The 23,556-nt window shown below is 48.1% G+C and overlaps 1 pseudogene; it reads left to right on the top strand.

Moving 5' to 3' along the window:
• The first annotated feature begins 735 nt into the window (after positions 1-735).
• Positions 736-20,694, top strand: LOC115471932 (annotated as a pseudogene).
• Positions 20,695-23,556: the final 2,862 nt, after the last annotated feature.

Genomic DNA, 23,556 nt, shown 5'->3' with positions numbered 1-23,556 from the left:
GTTATAAATCGCTTTGGAGGGGCTGGTTATAGGAACACCCTCTAGCACCTGTTGTTCCTTGAACAGATTTTTATTTCTCATGGTACAGGGCCACTAAAACAGACATGCTATGAGTCAGGTCCTCAACATTCAGAGTTTCTATTTATTTACTAATTTACATTTATATCCCACATTAAACATGATTTAGGTTAAAACCTGGGGCAGAAGTAAAATCTTTTATTTATTTCTCCTGTGCCTAGATCAAAAGAGATAAATGGTTTGTGGTGGGAACTTACTCCTTTTGTTTTATGGATGGATTATGAATGTGTGCTAATTATAATGGTGCTGATTGTTGTGCTAATTATGTTGATTCTGATGATATTGCTGCTGATTCTGTTTATGATGTTTGGTAACTTTATTAATATTCACATTGACCTCATTAATATTCCAATTGATTAATATTTATATCAGTATTGGGCTGGAAAACTGTTGCTATTGGAAACTCCAACTAAACCTAACAGAAACCTCTCCCAAAGGCCGCGCAGCAACCCCCCCCCCCCCCCCAACGACAGCCGATTGGTTGGACTGCCGCACGTGGTATATTTCCCCACTCCTACCAAGCGCGCTCTTTCCGGGGTCGGATTCTATCTAGAGAGCGCGGTGGGGGCTGGGGGGGGGGGCGTGCGTGATTACGTTGTTACTTGGGGGGGGCGTGCGTGATTACGTTGTTACTTGTTCGTCGGTTGGGTAGGGTAGGGTAGGGTAGTTAGTTACGCTTGGAGGTGAAGATGGCTGCGAAGCATTTCTACGAGTTCTCTGCGCGGCTGCTGAGTTCTGGGGAGCTGCTTAGCTTCTCCAAGTTCCGTGATAAGGTGGTGCTTATCGAGAACGTAGCCTCGCTCTGAGGTACCACGGTCAGGGACTACAGCCAGATGAACCAGCTCCAGGGCGAGTTGTGCGACCAGGGGCTGGAGGTTCTGGGCTTTCCCTGCAACCAGTTTGGACACCAGGTACCACCATCCACCGTTAAGCTGGTCTTTCTATGTCCTTTCTTTTGTCCGCAAACGGGAGCCTAGGTCTCGGTGGGGAAACGCAGTCTTTTGTCCCTTTTCCTTACCCCTCTGGAAAATTGAGTCCGTACGTTACGAGACCGATGGTGGTTTTCAGCTCCTGGAAAACTATAGGATGTCTTCTGAGAGTTGGTGTAAGTCTGGGTTTCTGATTAGCATGTACTAACGGGAAAAAAAAAGTTAAAAACCACACGATAAAGGGGTGACGGAAGCACGGTTTTTATTTTATTTATTTGATGACGCTGTGAGTCACTGGAGATGGTTTTAACAATTCCCGCTCAACATGTTTCAGAGAGACTTGGCTTGCACGGGGAATCTCGGGATACTTTGAGTAGCCCGTTTAGATAGTTTCATATCTCAAGCAATGAGTTTTAACTCCATAATGAACGAGTAGAAAAGAATGAAGAGAAGATTAGGCGTTTCTATATTTGGATAGTGATGTGGCAGGTTCTACCTTTTTGTAAATTGAATATTACATTTAATAATCTTTTCTCTCAGTTTTATTGGATTTCTATATTTGGATATGAAGATCAGGAGGTTCTGCATTGCAAGGAAACTCCTACTCAGTAGTGCATTATGAGGGAGAATAGATGCACTTAGGAGTCAGAAAGCCGAGATCTTATTCAACAGACTTCTGAAACCCTCTCTTCACCTCTGTGGGCACGGGTCCAACGGAGATCTAGAGAGGGGTACATAAAAACACAGAAGCTAGGGAGGTTTGGATCAGTGCTGGCGTTGGTTTGGTCCTGTCAACCAAAAAATGTCCTGCTGCCTTTAGCAAGCAATTAGTGTCTACAGTTAAAACCAAAGCCAGAAGTAAGGCGGAAATGATTAAGATCACGATCGGTCTCTTTGAGCACGTTTTCCTGTTGTGACTCACTCACTCTTTTCTGTTAGACGGGTTGAAAGCCTGGGGGTGGGTCAGTTTTGTGCTGTGCTATGTTGCAAAGTCACGATGAGCTAGGCGAGGAGGAAGTGAAAATGTAGAGTCTTCCACTCTGTTGCAAAACTCCCTCTGGGCCTGAGAATAAGCAAAAGGAAATTCTGGAACGATCAGAGCTACTGCTAGTAAAAAATTTGAAACATCACGTTTCAAACCCAAGGAGAACAATAGTAATTAGTAAAAATCCCAAGGGACACAATAGTACAGTAATTATTAAAAATCAAGAGTGAATCCAGATGAACCAGCTGTAGGCGGAGTTCATCCCTTATTTAGTATGCTGAAAAGGTCCTTGCTCAGCTAGTGTATCTGATCTAGCTATCTTACAGTCAATTGTTCATTTATGCTAGGGATTTAGCCATCTGTGAGCTTGGTTAATTAGGTCCACCCATGACTATGACTTGGGGCGGAGTGGCAGTGCCCCGACAAACGAGCTAGCAGTGGCACAAGTAGGTGAGAAGATAGCTGAACATACTGTTAACACTGGCATCGTTTTGTTCATTGGTTTGGGCACATTCTAAAGGGAAATGGGACTTGATATACCGACTTTCTGTGGTATTTTGCAACTACATTCAAAGCGGTTTACATATATACAGGTACTTATTTTGTACCTGGGGCAATGGAGGGTTAAGTGACTTGCCCACAGTCACAAGGAGCTGCAGTGGGAATGAAACCCAGTTCCCCAGGATCAAAGTCCGCTGCACTAACCACTAGGCTAAAGAGTCCATTTATGGATTTGAGGTAGTCTTGCGGGTCGGAAGCCACTGCTTGCAGAAGTAACAAGAAATAAATCTATTTTGTGATCTAGACTTAACATCCAGATGATGGCTCTTTGGTATTGTATGTCTTATTTATTTTAGTAGAAGATAAAGGTGAGTGAAGTGTGATGGTTATAAATACTTAAAGCATGGCAACTAGGTTTTGCAGGCAGACCACATAGGCAGTGGGCAACAACTGGAGCTAGAAAGGATTGGGGGAAGGGATTGTGCAGTGTTGTGGGGGGAGCGGGGTTAGGAGGTTAAAACTGCTAACTTCTGGGAGTGGTTGGGCGGCCAAGGTGGCCAGTACCCACAGACCTTCAAAGCCTTCCCCAGTACATGAGGCTATACAGGAATTCTTCACAGTAGGCTGGCCAAAGTGATATCACCTTATGCGGTGGCCCAGGAGGAGCTGGACTAGAGAGTTGCACAGGGACAGAAATCCAACCCGTCCCCGCTGGAATCTAACACATCCCCATCTATCCCCATAGGGAATCTAACCCGTCCCCGCAAGAATTTAACGGTACATTACAAAAAAAAAATTCTGTCTGCTCTCTGGGTTTGAGCCGCAGCACTGCAGGAAAGGAAGGAACAGAAGTTGGAACACTGTTGCGCACAAGTAAGACTTCTCTGATTCACTGGCACTCTGCGCTAAGGGATCGCCAAGTGCACAGGCCAGTAGGTCAGGTGACATCTGATGCTTGTGCCTGTGTCGGAGCTGAGGTCTGCGCATCAGCCTGGGAGCAGAGAGGATTAATAGTAACATAGTAAATGACAGATAAAAACTGGAATGGTCCATCCAAGCCAGTCTGCCCAATAGACATAATAATTATCAATTCATGACTAAGGGGTAGATGCATCAAGCAAACGTAAAAAAATCAGAAACGTAAAAACCTTTACCGAATCTGAAATAACGAAGCATGCTCCAAAAACACAGCCCCAAAAGGTTTGGTGCGGTATTGTAAAGAACGATGCACTAATCCCCGTCGGTAATCGGCTCGTAAAGCATGCGCAAAGCAGCCAAGCGTTATGCTGGCTGCTCTGCGCATGCTAGAAACGTAAGAAAAAAAAGAAAACAAACACGTGGCTCCCCACTTTCCCCTGCATGTCTCCACAAACATTAAAGGATCGGGAGGGGGCAAAGGCGCTCATCAGCAGCGTCCTGTATGGACGGCCTTGCCTTGCCCCCCCCCCCCCCCCCGAAGTCCCCGCTGCTCCGTTTGTGAAATAAAAGCTTTTAAAAATGAAACCTTTGCAGTTGCTGGGCTCCCCCTCCCTTCCTGTGTCTCTCTTCTTTAGTCAGCAATGCTCCGCCTCCTGCCCTCCTCCACCTCCGTGCTCCCCCCCCCCCCCCACCATAATGGCCGGTGCAGCGCCTCTCACCTATGTTTGAAGGCGCTGCACAGGATGGATCAGCTATTCTTGAGCTCTTTTGTCTCCTCCGATGTCTCCTTTTTCTTCCTGTGTCCGCCCTCCTCTGACGTCAGCTATCTACATAACTGACGTCAGAGGAGGGCGGACACAGGAAGAAGAAGGAGACATCGGAGGAGACAGAAGAGCTCAAGAATAGCTGATCCATCCTGTGCAGCGCCTTCAAACATAGGTGAGAGGCGCTGCACCGGCCATTATGGTGGTGGTGGGGGGAGCGGCGGGGACAAAATCGGGGGGGGGGGGGCACGGAGGTGGAGGAGAGCAGGAGGCAGGAGGCCGACTAAAGAAGAGAGACACAGGAAGGGAGGGGGAGCCCAGCAACTGCAAAGGTTTCATTTTTAAAAGCTTTTATTTCACAAACGGAGCAGTGGGGACTTCGGGGGGGGGGGGGGGGGGCAAGGCCGTCCATACAGGACGCTGCTGATGAGCGCCTTTGCCCCCTCCCGATCCTTTTTTAATTTAGTTTCCTTTTTTATTTTAGGCACAGGGAAGCAGGGAGCCACTTTTCTTTTAAAACATGCCAGCAATTTGGTTTTTCATCGTGCAGTGGGGAGATGACAGCTCAGGCTTTGACAGGTCTGAGCTGACGTTAAATTTCTGGCGGTAAGTGAATCGTTGCTATCGTCGGTATGGTTAGTGCATTCCGAATTGTCTACATTTCAATGGTAGTTTCTCATTTGCATTCCAGTTTCGTTAGCTGCTACTGCCGTCGAAAAATAGGCTTTAGTGCATGGAAAGGATAGGAAATTCTTCCTTAAGGGCTCATTTAACGATGAAAAACGTTTAGTGCATCTGGGCCTAAGCCCTTTCCAGCCCATCTTAAACCAGATTGCCATATATGAGACACAAACCATACAGGTCTCCCGGTATCAGCCCTAGTTCATCACAGCCAGAGTTGCCATCTAATTGTCATTCGACATCCACACACATGCAGCCATTTAATTTTTTTTTTTTTTTATAACTTCCATTTTCTAATTAGAGGTCCTCTGTTTATCCCCTGCCTTTTTGAATTTCATCACCATTTGTATCTCTGCCACCTCCTTAATGGAAACGTTCTGCATCTGTGCTGTTAAAGCGAGGAGGAGACAGAACTCAAAGAACTTGGTACTGGGTAGGTGAGAAGCTGGCACAAGTGCAGCATACACTTCCACGGGAACCCCGCATGAACGTCTTCCGTCCCCATTCAAGTTTCTAAGCTAGACTGGTGTTACCAAGAGTAGATGCTTTTGTGGCAGCGTTCACGAAAAAGACTACATTACCAGTGGAAGGCGGCATAGCTCTTAAGGAGGTTCAGGACTGCTGTCTTTTGAAGTCTTGGTTCTAGCTTTTCAAGCAGCGGCCTGCAGCTCTTACGCGGCTCATGTGTGCCTCTTGTGAGTCCAGCAGTCAGCTGATGCCGTTGGTCAATCATTTCTTCCATATCATCAAGCTGATCAATCCATAGACTGGTGGGTTGTGTCCATCTATCAGCAGGTGGAGATAGAGAGCAAACTTTTGCCTCCCTATATGTGGTCATGTACTGCCGGAAACTCCTCAGTATGTTCTCTATCTCAGCAGGTGGTGGTCACACACAGCAGCAGCTCTGGCTAGGCCTCCAAGCCTAATTTTTAGGTTTTGTTGAGTGCCTGGGGTTGAGGGCTCTTTTGAGCAAGTGCAAACCTGGTGGTGCCAGGTCCCTCCTTTTCTCCCCCCTCCCGCTGGCTCCGTTAAAAAAAAAAAAAAAAAAAAAATTTTGAACGGCCTTAAAGGCGTTTATTTCGACGTTTATTTAAGCGTCTATTGCAGCTACTCACTGAGACACCAGGTCGTTACAACTCGGAGCGGACAGCAGGTAATTTTACCTTTTTATAGCGGGCGGGGGTTCCCCGATTCTTCTCCTCGTGGCTCATGGCGTCGGAGGGCGCAAAGGGTCGCTCCCCGGGTCGCTTGAGCGCTTCTAGAGGGGATGCGGGGGTCTTAAAGCCTGATTCGCCCTTGTTGGGTGACAGTTTCGTGACCGATGAATGTCCCGGTCCTTCCTCCGGCGTGGCGGTTTTTCCCGCCATAAACGCCCATCCCCCGCTCCTCGCCTCCGCCATCTTGGCCGGCCACGCGGCTCGGACGGCTTCTTCTTGGGCCGCCCTTGAGGTTGGAGACATTAATGCCATGAACGCCCTTAATTTGGGCGACGGCACAGAAGCGGCTAAACTTAAGAGCCGTTCTTCCCGCGCGGCTCCTTCGCGGAGTTTCGCGCCGGACGCCATTTTGGATGCGCAGCATGTCTCTCCCCCGCTGTTGCGAGCGCCGGTTGAGAGCGCGCCTAGGGCTGTTGCCCAGGCTGCGGAAGTGCACAGTCTGGGGGGTTTCTCCCCCGAGTTTGTTTTGCTGCTGCATCAGGCCTTCCTCATGCACAACGCTGCCCCCGCTCCCTCGTCTGGTAAAGAGGTTGAGGTTCCCAGAGGTAAACGCCCTCGGGTTGATTCCCAGGCCTTGGAGGAATTTGTCTCCTCCGATGTAGATGAGGGCAGCGTGTCTGAGGTCTCCCAACGGTCCTTTGCGGATTCCTTGGAGGAGACGGATCCCCGCTCGGATGGAGCGGATGACCCCTCTGCAGCGCGGCTTTTTTCGCCCAGGGGATTTGCCCAACCTGTTGTTACAGGCCATGGACACTTTGAAGATATCCTCTCCGGAGGACGTCTCTCCCTCAGCCCCTGTTGGCTCTGCCATTATGCTGGGGACGAAGCGCCCGCCTAGAACCTTCCACGTGCATGATGCCATGCACACCTTAATTTCGGCTCAATGGGATGTCCCAGAAGCGAGCCTTAAAGTGGCTAGGGCTATGTCCCGCCTCTATCCTTTGGCTGTGAGTGAACGTGAGGCCTATCTGTGGCCTACCTTGGATTCTTTAATCACTGCGGTGACTAAGAAAACGGCATTGCCGGTGGAAGGTGGCACAGCCCTAAAGGACGCCCAAGACAGGAGATTGGAGGCGGCCTTAAGGTCGTCCTTTGAGGCGGCTGCTTTAAGTTTGCAGGCCTCAGTTTGCGGCTCCTATGTGGCCAGGGCGTGCCTGACTATGGTGCAGCGGGCTTCCCCCTCGGATAATTCCTTGAGGGCTGATTGGCCAGCCCTGGAATCGGGCTTAGCCTATTTGGCAGACTTGCTGTATGATGTCTTGAGAGCCTCAGCTAAAGGCATGGCTCAGACAGTCTCTGCGCGGCGGTGGCTTTGGCTGAAACATTGGTCTGCTGACCACGCCTCTAAATCCCGCCTGGCTAGATTGCCTTTTAAAGGCAAGCTGCTCTTTGGGGTCGAGCTGGACAAAATCGTGACCGATCTCGGCACGTCTAAGGGCAAGAAGTTACCGGAGGTCAGGGCTCGGGCTAGTGCTCGTCCCGGTACCTCCAGAGGACGGTTTCAGGAAGCCCGTCGGTACCGCCCGGGCAGGTCGGGTGCTTCTGCCCCCTCTTCCTTTAAGAGGAATTTCTCCCCCATGCAGCATTCCTTTCGCAGAGACCGCCGTCCCGGAGGTGCTCCCTCCGGTCCTCCCCCAGGGTCTCGTACCCAATGACGGGGTCTTGGTCCACGCCCCAGTGCAGATTGGAGGACGGCTGTCCTCGTTTCTGGGCGAGTGGACCACAATCACTTCAGACGCTTGGGTGCTGGAAGTCATCAGAGACGGCTACAAGCTAGAGTTCTGCCGACCCTTAAGAGACGGGTTTGTACTCTCTCCCTGCAAGTCTCCGGTCAAAGCTGTGGCAGTGCAGCAGACTTTGGACAATCTGATCCGCCTGGGGGCGGTCGTTCCGGTGCCAGAAAGTCAGCTTGGCAAGGGGCGTTACTCCATTTACTTTGTGGTACCAAAGAAAGGAGGTTCTGTCCGGCCTATCCTCGACCTCAAAGGGGTCAATCGGGCCTTGAAAGTGCGGCACTTTCGCATGGAGACTCTCCGCTCTGTTATAGCGGCAGTGAAGGCAGGGGAGTACCTGGCATCCTTGGACATCAAGGAAGCATACTTGCATATTCCCATCTGGCCTCCTCATCAACGCTTTCTGCGTTTTGCAGTCCTGGGCCGACACTTCCAGTTCAGAGCCCTCCCGTTCGGGTTGGCTACTGCTCCGCGGACCTTTTCCAAAGTAATGGTGGTCATAGCGGCCTTCCTGCGGAAGGAAGGAGTACAAGTCCATCCTTATCTGGACGACTGGTTGATCCGAGCCCCCTCTTATGCAGAGTGCGGCAAAGCTGTGGACCGGGTAGTTGCTCTTTTGAGTTCCCTGGGATGGATCATCAACTGGGAGAAGAGCCAGCTGCGCCCGACTCAGTCCCTGGAGTATCTGGGAGTTCGATTCGACACCCAAGTGGGCAGAGTGTTCCTGCCAGACAATCGGATTGTCAAACTTCAGGCTCAGGTGGACCAGTTCCTAGTAGCCTCTCCTCTTCGGGCTTGGGACTATGTGCAGCTGTTGGGCTCTATGACGGCCACGATGGAAGTAGTGCCCTGGGCCAGGGCTCATATGAGACCACTTCAACTCTCTCTGCTGCAGCGCTGGACTCCGATGTCGGAGGATTATGCTGTGCGCCTTCCCTTGGATCCAGCAGTGCGCAAGGCGCTGAGCTGGTGGTTGCAGACAGACAAGTTGTCTGCGGGAATGCCTCTGGTGACCCCAGAGTGGATTGTCGTCACGACGGACGCCTCTTTGTCGGGCTGGGGAGCCCACTGTTTGGGAAGGACAGCGCAGGGGCTTTGGTCTCCTGCAGAGGCAAAGTGGTCTATCAACCTCCTGGAACTCAGAGCCATTCGGTTGGCGCTTTTGGAGTTCATCCCGGTACTGGTGTGGAAGCCTGTACGGGTCCTGTCGGACAATGCCACGGCTGTGGCCTATGTCAACCGCCAGGGAGGTACCAAGAGTGCCCCTCTAGCCAAGGAGGCTATGAGTCTATGCCAGTGGGCGGAAGCGAACCTGGAACAGCTGTCAGCGGCCCACATTGCCGGAGTCATGAATGTCAAGGCGGACTTTCTCAGTCGCCATACCTTGGAGCCCGGAGAGTGGCAGCTATCTGCTCAGGCGTTCTTGGACATCACGAAGCGCTGGGGCCAGCCGAGCCTAGATCTGATGGCGTCATCGGCCAATTGCCAAGTGCCGCGCTTCTTCAGCAGAGGACGGGACCCTCGATCCCTGGGAGTAGATGCTCTTCTCCAACAATGGCCGACACAAGAGCTTCTCTATGTGTTCCCGCCCTGGCCCATGTTGGGCAGGGTGCTAGACCGGGTGGCAAAGCATCCCGGCAGGATAATCCTGGTGGGTCCGGATTGGCCCAGACGTCCCTGGTATGCGGACTTGATCAGGCTCTCAGTCGACGATCCTCTGCGGCTGCCAGTGGAGCAGGGCCTGTTACATCAGGGTCCCGTGGTGATGGAGGATCCCTCCCCCTTTGGTCTTACGGCCTGGCTATTGAGCGGCAGCGTCTGAGGAAGAAGGGCTTCTCAGACAAGGTCATCGCCACTTTGCTGAGCGAGGAAGCGCTCTACTTCTACTGCTTACGCCAGGGTTTGGCGTATCTTTGCAGCGTGGTGTGAAGCAGGCTCTCTTTCTCCTTTCACTGCTCCAATTTCTTCAGTGTTGGCGTTCCTGCAAGAAGGTCTGGACAAAGGCCTGTCGCTCAGTTCCCTTAAGGTCCAGGTAGCGGCTCTGGCTTGCTTCCGGGGCCGCCTGAAGGGTGCTTCCCTGGCTTCGCAGCCAGATGTGGTGCGCTTTCTCAAGGGGGTTAATCACCTGCGCCCTCCTCTGCACTCAGTGGTGCCTGCGTGGAATCTCAACCTGGTGCTAAGAGCATTGCAGAAGCCGCCGTTTGAACCCTTGTCAAGGGCATCTCTGAAGACCTGACGTTGAAAGCAGTCTTTTTGGTGGCTATCACTTCAGCCAGAAGAGTTTCCGAGCTCCAGGCGCTCTCATGTCGAGAGCCTTTTCTACAGTTCACTGAGGCAGGAGTGACTATTCGCACAGTGCCTTCCTTTCTGCCCAAGATTGTTTCTCGCTTCCATGTGAATCAGCAGCTCTGTCTCCCTTCCTTTCGTAGGGAGGACTACCCAGAGGAGTACTCTGCTCTTAAATATCTGGATGTGAGACGAGTCATCATCAGATACTTGGAAGTGACCAATGATTTCCGGAAATCAGATCATCTGTTTGTCCTGTTTGCAGGTCCTCGTAAGGGTCTGCAGGCTGCTAAGCCTACAGTGGCAAGATGGGTCAAGGAAGCCATTGCTGCGGCTTATGTGGCCGCGGGGAAGGTGCAGCCTATCCAGCTGAAGGCTCACTCCACAAGAGCTCAGGCGGCCTCGATGGCAGAGGCCGGTTCCGTCTCCTTGGAAGAGATATGCAAGGCGGCAACTTGGGCTTCGGCCCATACATTCTCCAAGCATTACCGTTTGACTGTGGCTGCACGGGCGGAGGCCCGGTTTGGAGCTTCAGTGTTGAGGTCAGGGATTTCAATGTCCCGCCCTGGGTGAGTACTGCTTCGGTACATCCCACCAGTCTATGGATTGATCAGCTTGATGATATGGAAGGTAAAATTATGTATAATCATACCTGATAATTTTCTTTCCATTAATCATAGCTGATCAATCCATAGCCCCTCCCAGATTTCTGTACTGTTTTTATTCTGGTTGCATTTCAGGTTCAAGTTTAGTCTTCAGTTACTTCAGAAAGACTTCGTGTTCAAGTTTTTTCACTTGGATTCTTCAAGAGTTAAGACGAGTTTGTGTTACAGTGAGCTGCTGCATTCCTCTCCCCTCCGTTTTTCGGGGCTGGATTGAGACTTAAAATTCTGCCGGCACTCCCTCCCGCTTCGTGCGGCTGTAGGGCAGCTTTGTACCCCTCCCGCTTCGGCGGTGTTAGGGTCAGTCAGCTCCTCCCGCGGTTGCGGTTTGCAGGATAAGCCAGATCCCCCCGCATCGGCGGGTGTGGTGTCCCTCCCCCGCTCCGCGGGGATGAGCTGGACGGATTCCCCTCCCCCACTTGTGTGGGGATGAGCTGGGTTAATTCCCCTCCCCCGTTTCGGCGGTGGTGAGCTGGGCAGAGTGTCCCTTCGTGGGTGTAATTCTCTAAGTGCTGAGTCCTGCGGATGGAGCTTCTGATATCGACATACTGAGGAGTTTCCGGCAGTACATGACCACATATAGGGAGGCAAAAGTTTGCTCTCTATCTCCACCTGCTGGTAGATGGATACAACCCACCAGTCTATGGATTGATCAGCTATGATTAATGGAAAGAAAATTATCAGGTATGATTATACTAATTTTACCTTTCTAGCACTGACATAGACAGTCGGATCCACCATAAGCGCTGCCTTTGCTGTGGGCAAAATAACAGGGGTTATCCATGTGTCACTGGCTGTGGGACACAAATTCTTCCTATTCTCACAAGTGGGTGATGCGATCCACGTTGCACGGTCCGGCATTTTCCCAAAGCTAAAAAGAGCTTTGTGGAGCATGAGCCGTGCTCCACCGCGCATTGCGCGCAGTACCTTCCTGTCACATGAATGTGGTCTCTGTTCTTTTTTTTTTTTGCGCGAGAAGGTGCTGTTTTTGTCCTCTCACACGTCTAGTCTGAGTTTTATTTTTGTCTTTTTTGTTTGTTTTTGGCTCTTAGGAATTGTTTTTTCTACCTTTCCTTTATTTTCTTAGTACATTCTGATTTTTAAGTTTTCTTAATTTTTTCGTTGTCACTGGGACGGTTTTAGGCCCTGACTTCAGCTGAGTTCTTGGATTTTTCTCTGTGCCTTGCCCCTTTTTCAGGCACCATCAAGTAATTTGATTTAGCCGTTTAGTCTCAGCTGTTGCCGGAGGACAGGCCTCGGTCTTCTCGCGGGGTAGCCAATTATGCCACGGTTCTGTGATACCAGTAGGTATCACCCGGGCCGCCCTTTTATTCCAGCAAAAGACTCGCCCTGCTCAGAGGCAGCCCTTTGGGCTGATAGATGCTCCTCTGGGGCCGCAGGCAGATCTTCTGCCCCTTTCCTCCCTTTGCTTAGCTGGGACGCCGGCCCCTCTCTGAGGTTATGTTGGAGGTTATGTTGGTTCTTCTATGTTGAGGATTGGGCCAAGCTAACCATGGACCATATTCTGGATGGCTCCAAGCTCAAGTTTCTCCTCTCCTGTGGGACATTTTTCTTGGAGTCTCTGTGCACCACTTAAAGCGGGCAGCGATTCATTCCTCCCTCTCTCGGCTTCTTTTCCTCAGGGCGGTAGTGCTAGTACTCTCTGCAGAGCACATTACTCGCTGTGGAGGAGTGGCCTAGTGGTTAGGGTGGTGGACTTTGGTCCTGGGGAACTGAGTTCGATTCCTACTTCAGGCACAGGCAGCTCCTTGTGACTCTAGGCAAGTCACTTAAACCTCCATTGCCCCATGTAAGCCGCATTGAGCCTGCCATGAGTGGGGAAACCGCGGGGTACAAATGTAATAAAAATAAAAAATGCTACTTCTTTTATTTCGTGGTGCTTCGGAAAGTTGGTTCCTTCTGGCCCATGCTGGATCTCTGGAGGGTGAATCAGTCTCTGCTCTTACATCTTTTTCACATAGAAATCGTGAGAGCTTTCTGTGCTGCGGTGCAGTCCAGGGAGTTCCTCACTTCCCTAGATCTCAGAAAGGCTTACTTGCATTTTCCCTTTTGGGCCTCCTTACCAGAAGCTTCTGTGTGTTGCCTTTTGGGACAGCACGCCCAATTTCTAACGCTACCTTTTGGCCTGACAGCGGCATTACGGACCTTTTTTTTTTCCAGGTGATGATGATCGTAGCACCAGCTTTGCGCTGCAAAGGATTCAGATTCTTCCCTGTCTGGACGATTGGTTCATCTGGGTTTTCTCAGTCCAGGACAGCCTACAGGCCAAGGCTCATGTAGTGTCTCTTATCCAGTCTTTGGGATGGGATAATCGATTCCCCAGCAGTCTGTGGGTGCCTTCTCAGACCTTGATATATCTGGGTGTTATTTCTACCCTACGCTTGGCTGGGTGCTTCTCCCAGTCTAGAGGCACCTCAGGTTGGCTAGACATGGGCGCCTACTGTTCAGGAACCGTCCCCTCCCCCCCGACTTAAGTTTTGAGTCTGCTGGCAAACTTTCTGGGGGTCATTCCGTGGGCTCTGGCTCACATGCACCCTCTCCAGTGTTCTCTGTTGAGCCCCTACTCCCCAGTCTTGGAGGACTACGAGAGACGTCCGTATGGCAGTTGACAGTTTGCTTTGGTGGCTTTTATCACCAAAGTTTGATTCAGGGCTCTACCCTTCAGGCTTCTGTCTTGATGGTGGTGATCACGAATGCCAGCCTTTCCGGGAGTGGAGCACTTTGTCTCTCCCACTTTCAACAAGGCCTTTGGTCTCCCTGGAGGCTCTATGGACTTCAACCTCTTGGAGCTTCTTTCCCTGGGGAGTTCAGTGAGAGTTCTCTTGGATAGGTTGGCAGCAGTTGCTTATATCTACTGCCGGGGGGGGGGGGGGGGGATTCTCGTGGTCCACTTCTTGCGGAAGAAACCAGTCTGCTTCTCCAGTGGAAGGGCGCTCATGTGCTGCAGCTCTCGGCAGCAATCATTGCAGGTGCAGAGAATGTTCAGGCCGTCTTTCTCTCCCGGAACTACTTGGTTCCGAGCTGATGGGACCTCTCTCAGGTGGCCACCTTGTTGATCGTCCTGTGCTGGGGAACCCGATGCTGGCCTTTTTTTTTGCCGGCCAGTGCATATGTAGGCCGCTCGATTATTCAGCGGACGAAGGGTGTGCAACACCCAGAGCTTAGTCGCTTTACTGCTACAGGGGCCGTTGTTCGGCAGAGCTGTCCGCCGTGTTCAGGTGCATCAGGGCCAGCTCATGCTGGTCGCCCCATACTGATCTAGAAGGACTTGATCCGCCTGGTGGTCGGCCCATTGCGCCTTCCACAGATGCCCGACCTTCTCAATCAGGATGTGGTCCGCGTGGAAAATTCCCCTTGCTTTGGTCTTACGGCCTGACTCTTGAGCAGGTGATTGTGAGGAGGAAGGTTATTCTGACCCAATTATTCCTTCTTTGCTTCAGGCAAGAAGCATTCTACTCCGGCAGGGTTTGCTAGAGCGTGGTGGAACTTTCAGCTCTTCTGCTGTGACTTGGCGGATTTTTGCCATTTTCAGGGTCCTTTGGTTAGTGCAGTGGACTTTGATCCAGGGGAACAGAGTTCCAATTCCCACTGCAGCTCCTTGTGACTCTGGGCAAGTCACTTAAACCCTCCATTGCCCCTGGTCCAAAAATAAGTACCTGAATATGTAAACCGCTTTGACTGTAGTTGCAAAAAACCACAGAAAGGCAGTATATCAAGTCCCAATTCCCTTCCTTGCTATACATTTTGGCTTTCTTAACCTCTGGGATTCAGGATGGCTTGGCAGCCAACTCCCTTGGGGTTTCAGGCGGCTACCCTTGCCTGTTACCGGGGTCTTAAAGTTAGAGTTTCTCTAGCTTCTCTTCCCGATGAGGTATGCTTTCGCTTTGGAGTTGCACAGCTTAGGCTTCCTGTCTTTCTTTTGTGTCCGAAGTGCAGTCTAAATCTGGTGCTGGGGGGTGCTTCTAACTCCTTCTGTTTGGGCTCTTTGCTTTCGGTCACAGTGCAGCCCTCACCCTCAAGTCGGTTTTCTAATGCCTTCTCTTCTTGCAGGACCCCTTTCTCTGCTTTTCAGCTGCTGGGGTGATGTCGGTCTGTTCTCTCCTTTGTTCCTAAGGTTGTTTTGCCTTTCCATCTTAATCAGTTGCTAGTTTGCCAGCTTTCTGTCGGCTCAGTATCACAAGGACTTCAGCACTTTCGCTGTCTGGATGTCTCTTGTGTTTTTTGTTCTGTACTTGGAAGTTGCTACTGACTTCCGCCCATTTGATCTTTTTGGTGTTCTTTGCTGATCCAGGCAGCTTCCTGGGCTTGCTTGCTTGCTTTCTCCCCCCCCCCCCCCTTTTAGATACTGCTTTGCTACATCCCACAGGTTTCTGGATTTACCTGATAATTTTCTTTCCTTTAGTAGTAGCAGATGGATCCAGGATCCCATCCTTTTCATTTTTCCTGATTCTGCTACTGATTTCTCTTTCTTGACAAGAGTTGCTGCAAGGTTTTCTGGGATGTAGGGTCTCTTGGTGTGTTTTAAGCACCCCCACAGCTGGGGGCAAGCAGGGTTGGACTCAAACTAAAGGACATACCCACTTTTACTTCTAACTTCCAGGTGCTGGGACCTGAACCAAGCCTCCTACAAAAAGGACAGGTTTATTCTGACCCCTAAATCCCATACTTCTCAAATTGACTGGCGTTAGGTGAGAAACCTACCTGATATTGTCTTAAATTTTTAAGGCTTGTTGCTTAATCAATTTAATTAGCACTGGGAAACCTCTCTTTCTGTCTGTCTTTCTTTCTTTCTGTTCCTGCCCAAACTCTGATAGAGGGGAGGGGCATTTTTACATAGCTGCTTACACTGCTATAATTATTGGCAATATCTAGATTTATTTAAAGGAAAGTTATTAATATCTAGGGCAGTTTTAAAAAGTAAAATAAGTGTAAAGTCCTGGATCAGACACTACCATTTGGTCCATTCAGCTAAAGAATTCCCTTGATAGCAGCACTTAGCTGACCCATTGGGATTTATAATCCCACCCACCCCAGGGTTTTCCACTCATTTATAGGACCAAACCAAACCTCATTAACTTTACTCCACAGTCATACAACAGGCAGTCTTGCAGGCTGATACTCCAACATAGTACACCTGTTCATACCCATTTCAACCAATCAGGATGACTTTTATTCTCTGCAATAATGTGCTGCTTTAGTTTCAAGGCCAATCATCTGGAAACTTAACGCTTGTCCTATCTGTCTTCAGCTATCTACTTTAAAACAAGAGCTCTATAAAGTAATGCAAGAATTAGATGCAATTAAAGCAACTTATAGGACTGTGCAGAATCATAACTTCTCACCACTGCCTCAGAGAATAAAACCACAAAGGAACAGAATGGCTCACAGTAGGCTCAGGCAGAATTCGTCATGTGACACAGAAGCATCCGCCCACACAAGTGTTGCCACTACAAAATTCTTTTGCGCCACTACAGCACTGTGATGTTCCTGAAACTAAAATTGAAGCAGAAGAAAAAGCAAGGAAGAGGGAACAAAAAGAGGATGAAGGTACCCAAAAGAAAAGACACTCACAAATCACTAAACCCAAAACACATACTAGGAAATGTAGTTGGAAAGCAATGGCCACAAATGCTCACAGTCTAAACAATAAATTCATGACCTTCAAGCCCTGATGTTGGAGGACTGACTGGACATAGTTGCAGTCACAGAGACATGGCTCAATGGTTCCCATGAATGGGATGTAAACATACCAGGCTATAATCTTTTTAGGAAGGATAGAGAGGGACGTAAAGGTGGAGGAGTAGCTCTGTATGTAGAGATGATATCGCAGCAACTGAAATGACAGGGAAGTGGGGAAAGGAAGAAGCGATTGGATCACCTTAACAAGAGAGGATAGAACCTTGGTCCACGTGGGTGTTGTCTACAGACCCCCGACACAATTGGAGGAACTGGATAAAGATCTGATCGCTGATATTCAAAAGTTGGGGAAGAAAAGAGAGGTGCTGTTGTTGGGAGATTTTAATCTGCCGGATGTAGATTGGAAGGTTCCTTCTGCAAAATCGGAAAGAAGTAGAGAGATTGTGGATGCTTTCCAAAGTGCTCTGCTCAGACAAATGGTGACGGAACCCACAAGGGAGGGAGCGACGCTGGATCTGGTGCTCACGAATGGAGATAGTGTGTCAAATGTCTGAGTGGCTGCGCACCTGGGAAGCAGTGACCATCAAACGGTTTGTTTTGATATAACGGCTCATGTGGTTAGCGGTCACTCTAAACTCAAAGTCCTGGACTTCAAGCGAATGACTTTAACAAAATGGGGGAATACCTGAGGAAGGAGCTGATGGGCTGCGAGAAAGCACAACATGTGGAAGGACAGTGGTCCAAGCTGAAAGAAGTAATAAACAGGGCCACAGACCTTTATGTAAGGAGAGTAAATAAAAGCAAGAGAAAAAGGAAACCGATATGGTTTTCAAAGCAAGTAGCTGAGAAAATAAAGGCTAAAGAGTTAGCGTTCCAGAAATACAAAAAAACTGTAGTAGAGGAACACGGGGAGGACCGGATGAAACTGAAAGAAGCCAAGAGAGAGGTACGTCTGGCGAAGGCGCAAGCGGAAGAACAAATGGCTAGAAATGTACGGAGGGGAGACAAAAACTTCTTCAGGTATATTAGTGAAAGGAGAAAGACTAAAAAGGGGATTGTGAGACTAAAAGATAAAGCAAAACGCTATGTAGAAAATGATGAGGAAAAAGCCAATTTGCTAAATAGATACTTTTGTTCTGTTTTCACTGAAGAAAATCCTTGGGAAGGACCGAGAGGGACTGGCAAAAGTACACCTGAGAATGAAGTTGATAGAGCACCGTTCACGGAAGAGAGTGTGTATGAACAACTTGGAAAGCTAAAGGTGGACAAAGCCATGGGCCGGACGGGATCCACCCCAGAATACTGAGGGAGCTCAGAGATGTTCTGGCGGGTCCTCTCAAAGATTTGTTTAATAAATACTGGAGACGGGGAGGTTCCGAGGATTGGAGAACGGCGAACGGTGGTCCCTCTTCACAAAAGTGGGGATGGGAAGAAGAAACTACAGGCTGGTAATCTCACTTCTGGTTATTGGAAAAGTAATGGAACCCATGCTGAAGGAAAGGATAGTGAATTTCCTGGAAGCCAATAAGTTGCCAAGATCCGAGACAACATGGTTTCACCAAGGGAAATCGTGCCAAACGAATCTCATTGAATTCTTGACTGGGTGAAATCAAGGATTGTGCTATGGACCGTCATCTACTTAGATTTCAGCAAGGCTTTTGACACGGTTCCCCACAGGAGGCTCTTGAATAAACTAGAAGGGCTGAAGATAGGACCCGAAGTGGTTGAACTGGATTAGGAACTGGTTGACGGGCAGACGCCAGAGGGTGGTGGTAAATGGAGTTCGCTCGGAGGAGGGAAAGGTGAGTAGTGGAGTGCCGCAGGGATCGGTGCTGGGGCCCATTCTGTTCAATATATTTGTGAGTGACATTGCTGAAGGATTACAAGGTAAAGTTTGCCTTTTTTGCGGATGACACCAAGATTTGCAACAGAGTGGACACCCCGGAGGGAGTGGAAAACATGAAAAAAGATCTGAAGAAGCTGGAAGAATGGTCTAACGTTTGGCCAATTAAATTCAATGCAAAGAATGCAAAGTGATGCACTTAGGGAGTAGAAATCCAAGGGAGGCGTATGTGTTAGGTGGGGAGAGCCTGATAGACACGGACGGGGAGAGGGATCTTGGGGTGATAGTATCTGAGGACCTGAAGGCGATGAACAGTGCGACAAGGCGGTGGCCGTAGCGAGAAGGTGCTAGGCTGTATAGAGAGAGGTGTGACCAGCAGAAGAAAGGAGGTTTTAATGCCCCTGTATCAGACGTTGGTGAGGCCCCACCTGGAGTATGTGTTCAGTTTGGAGGCCGTACCTTGCGAAGGATGTATAAAAAATGGAAGCGGTACAAAGAAAAGGCTACGAGGATGGTATGGGAGTTGCGTTCCAAGACGTATGAAGAGAGACTTGCCTGACCTGAACATGTATACTCTGGAGGAAAGGAGGAACAGGGGTGATATGATACAGACGTTCAAATATTTGAAAGGTATTAATCCGCAAAGAATCTTTTCCGGAGATGGGAAGGTGGTAGAACGAGAGGACATGAAATGAGATTGAAGGGGGGCAGGACTCAGGAAAGATGTCAGAAAGTATTTCTTCACGGAGAGGGTGGTGAACGCTTGGAAAAGCCCTCCCGCGGGAGGTGGTGGACATGAAACGGTTAACGGAATTCAAACATGCGTGGGGATAGGATAAAGGAATCCTGTGCAGAAGGAATGGATCCACAGAAGCTTAGCTGAAATTGGGTGGCGGGGGGAAGATGGGTTGGTGGGTGAGAGGCTAGGATAGGGGAGGGCAGACTTATACGGGGACTGTGCCAGAGCCGGTGGGAGGCGGGACTGGTGGTTGGGAGGCGGGAAATACTGTGGACAGACTTATACGGTCTGTGCCCTGAAAAAGACAGGTACAATCAAGGTAAGGTTACACATATGAGTTTATCGTGGGCAGACTAGATGGACGTGCAGGTCTTTTCTGCCGTCATCTACTATGTTACTATATTACTATGTTTAGGCTCTTGGCATTTGCATTTCTGTGACGAGGGGTTTGGTCTTCTCTTTCTGCTTTGGTACGAGTAATACTGACTGGCCAGGGAGTGTCAAGTCCTATAAGGCACAGGGCAAAACATTGCTCTCTATCTCCACCTGCTAGTAGATGGACACAACCCATAGGTTTCTGGATTCATCTGCTGCTGCTACTAAGGGAAAGAAAATTATCAGGTAATTTACATAATTTTTCCATATTTCAGACACTTATGTTTTTATTTGACAGACATTGTTCTGTCCAGTGTTCCTGTCCTTCTATTAATCAGTATTGGCCTATTTATATATATCTCTTCACTATGCACACATTCTTTATCTCTTTTTAAAACTAAAACTACATGTTTTTGTTACACTCCACAGCTTTTTGATTTAAGCATTTCAGAAGTCAGTTTATGTATTATGTGTATTGTAAGGGGTAACATCCCTTTTTATTTAAGCTTGTTTCAAATACAGCATTTTTACCTGACCTCTGAAGCAGGCAGCCAGTCCACAGAAACAGACCTGTATCGGGTCTTTTCTTTTGATGCTACAATAAAGTGTGTTTTCCGCAAGTCCCAGCCTTGAGTCATGTCATTCTCTACTTTTTTTTCTATTGGCTTTGGTTTACCGTAGAGGAACTTCCTGTTCTTTCTTTGTGGCTATTACATTCTTGTTGTCCATCATTGATGTTTAAATACCAGTGCTATCACAATACTGTTGTAGCCCAATTTTTTTTTTCCTGAAGAGTGAATATTTTTCCTTTCTTCCTCCCTCCCCCTCCTATTTTAGGAAAACAGCAGTAATCAGGAAATACTACACTCCTTGAAATATGTCGCCCAGGGAATGGATTTGAGCCAGTTTTCACTCTACTAGAAAAATGCGATGTGAATGGTGAGAAGGAGCACCCTCTCTTCACATTACTGAAGGAGCATCTACCTTACCCGAGTGATGATTCACTGTCTTTAATGACCGATCCCAAGTCCATCATTCTGGTCCCTGTCTGCAGGAATGACATCTCCTGGAACTTCGAGAAGTTTCTTATTGGGCGAGATGGGAAGCCTTACAAACGTTATGGCAGAAAATTCGAAACTATCAACATCAAAGCTGACATTGAAATGCTCCTTAAAGAAGCTCCCTGTCAGGGCTATGTCATTAGAGAACACCTCTTCAGAATGTAATTAGGTAAATGTGAAAGGCCAGTGACCATCTCTGGCAATGGAGTCACCAGAAACAAAAAAAAAACATAAGAATTCTGTTAATGTAAACAATTTGTTATATAAGAAGTTTCAGAAGTTCAAGCTAATTTTTTTTTTTCTTTTTCGGGCTAGAACATAATAAAATCGCCATTCTCAGCATTTTAATCCGCTGTTTTAGTAACTTTTTTTTCCAAGGGATGGGCATATATTTTAAACTGCACAGTAGTGCCTTGGGAAATAAGTATTCGGGGTCTTGCTACTACAGTTGTAGGTCAAAAGCATTTTACTCAAATGTCCTTTTACTAATCTGTAGTAAAAAAATGGCTTAAGTGTGCCTTGTGTGTTGTATGCTAAGCTCATTTTTAAGGCAGCAGTAAAGGGCCAACTTTCCAATTTTGTATTAATGTCCATTTGCTATGTTTGGCCATTAAAAAAAAAAAAAAAAAAGGAAGCAAGTGTGCACTGATGTGGTAAGCCTGTACGAACCAGTTTAGTGTGTGTAATATAGCTACAGTGAGTAGTGCAGGAAACCTGCCCCAACCCCAAACAAACAAACATATATTTTTTGTAGCATGCACTAGTACAAAAGGGGCCCCTTTGTGCAGTGTCTCTTTCACACTTGATCCATAGATTCAAGAATGAAATTTGAAATGTGGTTAACTTCAAGTCAATTTCCTGAAATCATTAGTAAAAGGTACTGCTGTTCTAGCTGTCTTAACAGGCAGTGGAAGACTTGACAACCAGATTATAATTTTTTTTAAATCTTGTACATTTATGTACGTTGCCTTTAAGATGTTCTGTAACTGTTCAGAAGACCCCACTGCCAGTCTGCTTTTCTTGATTATATGCTTATTGTAAAACCTGACTTGCTGTGAGGGCCCAGGGTAGGTTTGTAATGCTGTAGTTTAAACAATATACCTGGTTCTAATCAGTCTATACTTTCCAAGGCAACTTGAAGTCTGTAGTGCCTGCTCTGAAGGTTCTAGTGTTGAAATCCTGGGAGTCGGCTTTATTTTTAGGATGGCCATTTTGCCAACACATTTTCTGTGCTTTCCTGTAATAGAATGCTGTTCATGGTGGTTTTATTCATGATGGTGTTCTTTAAAATGTATATAGAAGAGCTTGATGTAACATGTAAAGGTTCCATGTGAAGATGGCACACTGCTGCAGGTATAGCAGAGAAGAGTCTGTAAACTACTTTGCACTTGTCATAATAAAAGGATTATAGAAAAATGAGTTGCCTTGAATCTGATAGGGCTGGGTGCTGGTTTGTGTGGCTGTATATAATTAGAATGTATAAACTGGTTTGGATATTTCTATAGTGGTTCTACTGCTAATGAAAAGATGTCAGAGGGAATACAACAGCTGCACGTTTCACTCCAGCTGATGCCCACCATTTTCAAGACTTTTTTTTTTTAACTTTGAGATGTTATTTCAATAAAAATTCAAGCATAACAACGAGCCTTGGCTCCAGCACATGACAATGCAACAATTTAATTTTTATTTTAACATTATGCTTAGAACCGTTTTATCTCCACCCTTCCCTCCCTCCCTCCCACTAACCCCTCACCACCTGATTCCCCCAACAGCACAAACCCATCTAAACCCCCTCAATATATATTTATTTTTTTTATTTTTGTTACATTTGTACCCCACGCTTTCCCACTCAGGGCGCGGCAATGGAGGGTTAAGTGACTTGCCCAGAGTCACAAGGAGCTGCCTGTGCTGGGAATCAAACTCAGTTCCTCAGGACCAAAGTCCACCACCCTAACCACTAGGCCACTCCTCCACTCTGTTAGATGAATCCATTCAGGTGCTTCTGGATTATATCTCCCCTTACACTTATCAGTCAATTTTTCCAACTCTATAATGGTTTTAAATTTCTCAGCCCAATTACCTACAGTTGGCCCAGCGGACTTTTCCAATGCATTGCAATAGTGGTTTTTGTGGCGGCTAACCCCATTCTCTTGAATCTCTGTTGCCATCTCTTTCCCTCTGGTTCCCCCACCCCGGAGGCACCATTTAGGATTGCATGGAAAAGTACCTTCTAGAACTTTAGACAACCTATCCGTTATATCTTTCCAATAAGGTTGAATCAAACTGCACCCCCAACAATATGAAAAAAAGTTCCCGTCTCCCTTCCACATCTCCAACAGCTATCAGAAGCCTCAGGGAACATTCTTTTAATTCTATCAGGTGTATAATACCATCTGCTCAGCACTTTATAGCATTTTCTTTAATAAGCACACACCGAGGCTTTCTTGACTTCCAAGCATACCCTCCTCCATTCTGCCTCCGAAACATCCTGATTCAAGTCCTTTTCCCATGCCTCCATATAGGTATTTTCATAAAACTCTGCCCCCTGAGGTGTCCATATAGTGAAATTCCTTTCCCCACTTATCCATATCCCCCCATACTTTTTTTCGAATTCCTCCCTGGCCCATTTCTCTGTACTAATAAAGTGTTTGACCTGCATGTACGCATATAAATCGGACTCTACTAACCCATACATTTCCTGTAGTTCTTCAAATGTGCGTATTCGACCCTCATCTAGGCACTCATGAAACCGTATGAGCCCTTTTTGAAACCAATTTTGGAATACCTTATTTTCCCGGAACCCGGGTTCCTGTGTGAGCCATGCATATGTAGATCTATTCCCTGTCCCTCTTACCTTCCTTTTCAGCCTCCCCCACACCGTGAAGATGAGATACAAAAGGATTCAGCGTAAGGCCCTTATATGTCTGCTCCGGGACTGAGGCCCACAGCAGACCATCTAGCTTTCCTTCCCTAACAAAAATTTGCTCTAGCCTAGTAATTGGAGATAAATCTACTTTACTCCACTCCCCTATCTGTTTTAATTGGGCTGCCCAGTAGTACCACTGCACATTTGGCATCCCTCTCCCCCCCCCCTCTTCCACCTTCCCCCACAAGATTTTTTTGACA

This window comes from Microcaecilia unicolor, chromosome 6 (assembly GCF_901765095.1).
Source record: "Microcaecilia unicolor chromosome 6, aMicUni1.1, whole genome shotgun sequence".
Taxonomy (NCBI): domain Eukaryota; kingdom Metazoa; phylum Chordata; class Amphibia; order Gymnophiona; family Siphonopidae; genus Microcaecilia; species Microcaecilia unicolor.
Note: the sequence above shows the minus strand (reverse complement) of the source record. Positions and strands in the feature narration are given on the sequence as shown.